The sequence below is a fragment of the Silene latifolia genome, chromosome 11, assembly GCF_048544455.1.
Source record: "Silene latifolia isolate original U9 population chromosome 11, ASM4854445v1, whole genome shotgun sequence".
Lineage (NCBI taxonomy): Eukaryota > Viridiplantae > Streptophyta > Magnoliopsida > Caryophyllales > Caryophyllaceae > Silene > Silene latifolia.
Window position 1 is genome coordinate 137,007,700 of NC_133536.1, and position 5,719 is coordinate 137,013,418.

General features: G+C 41.2%; 1 non-coding gene across 1 annotated transcript; it reads right to left on the reverse strand.

Moving 5' to 3' along the window:
- Positions 1-1,026: 1,026 nt before the first annotated feature.
- On the reverse strand, positions 1,027-1,133 carry LOC141616543 (small nucleolar RNA R71). The gene has a single exon (XR_012530884.1). It is a non-coding gene; the product is annotated as a small nucleolar RNA R71 (small nucleolar RNA).
- Between the last annotated feature and the right edge of the window lie 4,586 nt (positions 1,134-5,719).

Here is a 5,719-nt window from a genome sequence, read left to right on the forward strand (position 1 = left end):
ATGATTCCCCTATGACCCCATGACACCTAGTGCTTTTTATCAATTGTTTATAACCCTTTTAATTCATCTTGCTTATTTACTTTCATTGCTATTTAGTTAGTGACCTTCTACATCAACCCAAATTGTGACACCCCTAAGACACCACTAGTTTCAATAGAAATCTCATCTCAATTCCCGTCCCTTGGGATCCGACCTTTACTTGCCTCTTTACTAATTGTAGAGTTGTTTGTGAAGTTATAAATTGTGTTTTGATTCAGACGTGAACCAACGACAACATCTATTAAATTGTGAACACGAAACGGACCGATAAAAAATGGCGCCGTTGCCGGGGACGGTGTTAACTTGATTTAGATTTTCTTATATTGTTATTAGTTGTGTCTTTCTTTGCCTTGGGGAAGTAAAACTCCTCAAGGTTTGTTCTAATTGTTTTCGAGTTGTTTGATATTTTGCATGTCTAGAAGGTCACAAGGTGATTTGTTACCTTTTGACCGTGAAATTGAAAGAACCTTGACAAACAATAGGCGGTTTGCTAGGAGGAATTTGAGAGGTATTAGTGAGGTAGTGGATATTCAACCAACTATTGAGTTCATCAACCCTTTTGCAAGAGAAGGTGAGGAGAACCCAACACAAAATACCCCACAAAATCAACCTACAATGCCTAAATTTTCATCACATTCCGTACCCACCGAGGAGAACCTACCCAATGGTACTCCCACACCACAACATTTGACCGGAAATTTTATTGCCAAATCCGCCTTTATCCAATTAGTCGAAAGGAGCCAATTTGGGGGGATGCCTAGTGAAGGCCCTCATTCTCATATGGAAACCTTTTGTGACTATTGTGATGCAATTTCTCAAACCGGTGTGACTCAAGACCAACTTCGATGGGTCTTATTTCCTTTTTCTCTAATCGGCACCGCGAAACAATGGTTGAAGGGCCTTGATAAGGCCACTCTCGGAATTGATTCTTGGAAGAAGTTGGCTCTAGCTTTCTACAAAAAGTTTTACCCACCCGAAAAGACTAACATGCTAAGAGCTCAAATTACGGGTTTTAAGCAAAGGGATGAAGAATCTTTGTATGAAGCTTGGGAGCGGTTCAAGGGAATTTGTCGCTCATGTCCCCACCATGGACTTAGCGAGTGGTTCTTGGTACAACAATTTTGGAACGGTTTATATGAAGATTCAAGGAACATTCTCAACATGGGATCAAATGGAATGTTCACCGAAGTTGATGACAATCAAACATGGAACAAGATTGAGGAAATGGCGGTCCATAACTCACAATATAGTAGACCTCGCAAGGCTACTAGAGGAGGAAGGCATGAAGTGGACTCCGTTACTCAATTGGGTGCTCAACTTAGTGCTCACATTGACACAATCAATTTGAAGTTTTAACAAGCTATGGCTAGACTTAAAGAAGCCTCAAAATCACCAAAGCATCATGTTAATGCCATGACGGCATCCTAATCAATCCCAAGTGGGATATGTGAGAATTGTGGAACTTTGGGACATGACCAAAGTGAATGTAGGGGAACAAATGAACAAGTGAATGCTTTCCAAGCATACAAGAGTGCTACCCCTTATTCCAACTATTACAATTAAAACACCAAGTTTCATCCAAATCTCTCATACAAAAGCCCAAATGTTCAAAACCCTCAAACAACATACACCCCACCTCCCATGAGAAACCAAAATCAAAGACCCTTTTACAACCAAAACCAAGGTTACCAAAACCAAAATCCATACAATCACCAAAATGACCAAGGTTTTCATGTTCAAAAAGCGGTCCTCCAAATGCAAAAGAATGAACAAGAGTTTTTCACTCAAATGCAAAAAGATAGCCAAGCAAAAGAAACCACCATCAACAACATTCTAGCTCACACTAAGATGTTGGAAACCCAATTGACTCAACTAGCATCTTCAAGCTCACAAAGACAAAAGGGGCAATTACCACCTCAAAGTAATCCCCCAAGACATAAAACGGTTAGTGCCATTCATTTGAGAAGTGGTACAAGGTATGAAGCACCGAAGAAGCAAGTTGAGGATGAAGTTGTGCAAGCAAGTGATAAGGAAGAAATTGTGCAAAACTCCAAAGATGGGGAATCATCAAAAGAAGAAATTTCAAAGAAAAATGAAGACAAGGTCAAGGAGAAGGAGCCCATTGTGATTAGACTTCCTTTTCCAAGTCGTCAAGCCAAGCCCAAATTTGATGACCAACTTGGAAAGTTTATGGAAATTGTGAAGAATTTGGAAGTCTCAATTCCTTTCACGGAATTAATCAATCACGTGCCGGCCTATGCGAAATACATGAAAGACATCCTCACAAAGAAGAAGTCGATCCGGAAACTTGAGACTATCGCCTTCACTAAGGTGAGTAGTGCAATACTTCAAGGGAGTTCACCTCCAAAACTAAAGGATCCGGGAAGCTTCTCAATACCGAGTACCATTGGCGACACCACGATCAACAAAGCCTTATTTGATCTAGGGGCTAGTGTGAGTGTTATGCCGTACTCGGTGAGTAAAAGGTTGGGGATGGGAGAGCTTAAATGCACCAATATCACACTCCAAATGGCCGATAGATCGACGAAGACACCATTAGGGATATGGGAAGATGTCCCCGCATTTAATTGGGAAGTTTTTCATCCCGGTGGACTTTGTCATTGTTGATATGGAGGAAGATTCCAACATTCCAATCATTCTAGGAAGACCCTTCTTACACACCGCGGGTGCGGTGATTGATGTAAAACATGGTGAGCTCACTCTAGACGTGGGAGATGAGAGTATAACTTTTAATCTTGACAAGACTATGAGAGCTCCCCGTTTACATGAACCGTGTTTTATGATCGATCATTATAGTCGGAAGGATGAAAGGAAAAAGTCGGAACTCCAATGGAAAAAGAAAATTGAAGATGCTCCATTCAAAGAGCAAGTGAATTGTGACAAAGAGAGCTTGCAAGGCTCATCAAAGACAAGCAATGAAGAAGATGGCCTCATTGGCCAAGAAAAGGAAATGGGAAAGTTGTCTCCATCAAATCAAGATATTTTCAATGATCAACTTAATGAAGTATGTGGTCTTTGGGACGACGAATTTGAAGGGATTTTTAATCCCTACATTGGTAATGCCATCGATCGAGACCGACAACAAGGGCCAAGGTCTATTTGAAGACCTCTATCATGATAATGAACAAGCTTTTGATTACTTTTTCAAGGTGTTGAGCAACATCAACAACACCTTGAACATGCCCCATTGACATCTCATCAAGAATGAGAGTTTGGTGGAGTCCTCCCTAAACCACCATTTGTAAATATTTCTAACTCCCTAACTTGCATTTCAATTCTTATATTGCATTTTTGTTATTTTTGGATTTTTAAACTTTGATCAAGATACTTATCATGTTTGAGAGAAGTGAGGGAGGGACTAATAATTTCAATTAATGTGTAGTGCTTTAGCTTAGTGTGGGGATGGCAATTGCCTAGGCTATCCATGCCTTAGTAGTGCCCCCACAATGAAGATCACGAGATATGAAGAAGAATGGAAAATGACAAAGTACACGGATGGAACTGAATCCGGGTACAAAGGGGTCGAATCTGAGCGGATTCAGGAGAATCCGCCCGTCTTCAGGCAATCCGGGCATATTGGGTAGAAGACGCTCGTCCTATTATGAGCTGAATTTTTGAAATTTTTGACTGTCAACGAATCCGGGCGTCCTGCATCCAAATCCGCCCGTCATCAAATATCCGCCCGTCCTGAAAGAAAGACGCCCGTCTTCTTGGCTGAAGAAAACAAGAAAAATCCCTGTGAAGGAATCCGCCTGTCTTCTGTAGAAGACGCCCGTCCCGTGTTTGCAAATCCGAGCGTCTTCACTGAAAGACGCCCGTGTTTAGGCGAGGATTTCCCAACCTAGAACAGACCAAATCCGGGCGTCCCAAGCAGAATCCGCCCATCTTACCCCTGCAGTTCAAATTTTTCGGGTTTTATAAACCCCCTCCCACATTCATTTCTTCATTCCTTCATTCATAACACTACTCATAAACCTCAAAACCCTCATCCTCTCCATTACAAAAACAAGATTCCTCAGAAACATTCACCAAAATCAAATCAAAACATCCTTTTAACAACAAATCAATCACTCCTCTTCCAACAAAAATCAAAACCAAGCACAAAATCTTCAACCTTTGAATCGATTTTTGAATTCATAAAGGCAAAGCCTTTCATCTTTAAATCGATTTGGGTATACTAGAAATTGAAGATTTTTCACTCTTTTCTTGGTTAATTCATCAATGGCAAGGACTAAGGGAACAACAAAGGCAACAAAGGCAAAGACACCAAAGGCAAAGGCACTCTCATCAAGGCAAAAGACTCTTCAAGAAAAGAAAGCATTTGCTATGGTGGTAGCTAACCCAAACTTGGAAGTGCAACAACAACAACCTCCCATGGAAGCAACAACATCTTCTACTCCGGAAATTGCTCAACTTTCGAACTATCCAGAGGTAATTTTCATTTCCAAATCCCATAGGGACACTTTTGCCAAGTTTGCTAGGAAATAATTTCTATCCACCAAGTTTATTTGTGAAGATACCTTAGAAAAATTGGGTGTCCTTGAGCAAACTAGAGCCTTTTTCAAAGCCATGGGGTTGGAGAAATTGTTTGAATCAAAAGAATTGACATACCCCTCCCTTCCTTAGAATGTTTGAGTTCTTTGAAAGTTAACAAGGTTGAGACCATGGAGACCATCGAGTTTCGTCTAGCTAATGTTAGTAGTCGCATCTCCTTTGAGGAAATGGGTAATGCTTTGGGTCTTAGTGATTCTCCAAGTTGTTTTAAGAATGTTGGCAAATATGACCCCGACCCTCTTTGGGAGGCGATTTCCGGAAGGAAATTTGAAGACTTTCATGCTAGTCGCGCTCTATTAGTCCACCATCTGGGCATTAGAGTGTGGCCCAAGGTCGTAGGGAACACCATCAATGCAAGAAAAGACACCAACCATTTCACCAAACTCGATTTTGTTCTTCTTGAGTCGGCTTTGAACGTTGGTAGGGAATTCACCAAGCCTTTTAACTTTCTAAGGCTCTTGGTTGATAGATGGTTAAATATTGATTGTGGGAAGAAAGGCACTAACGTTATTGTGAATGGAGGCCTAGTCACTATCCTAGCCAAATACTTTGATCCAAACTTCAACAAAGATAACAAGTATGAGGCGAAAGAAGGTGGTCATCTCATTGATATTAATACTATGATATACAAGTACAAGTGGGTTACCCATAACCCTCTTGACACCAAGTATGGATGGCTCACTAGTGAGGCTAGATCTTTCACTTTGCCTTCAAAGATTTGTCGATTGAGTGTCCACCGGACCAACTATCTACTTCCCCTTTCAAAAGAGGCCGAGTATATTATCCAACAACAAAAGGGTAAAATTGAAATGCCCTCCTCTTCCATTGTCACACCACCCTACCCTTTCGAGTACCAAGAGTTCAAGCCGGAAGGTGTTGAAGCAAGAAATGATTATTTGACTCTTCTCATGCAAGAGATGCACAAGCAAGCTTTCGAGGATCGAAAAAATGCTTACTTAGCCCAATATCCACCCCTCCTACATTTAGCTAGGCAAGGACTACTTGACCCATCATGTCCGTTGCCTAGTTGGGCGGATAAGGAAGTCCTATTTCCGAGTGCATCTAGGGTTGTTCCGGGTGATAATGAGGTTGTTGGTAATGAAGA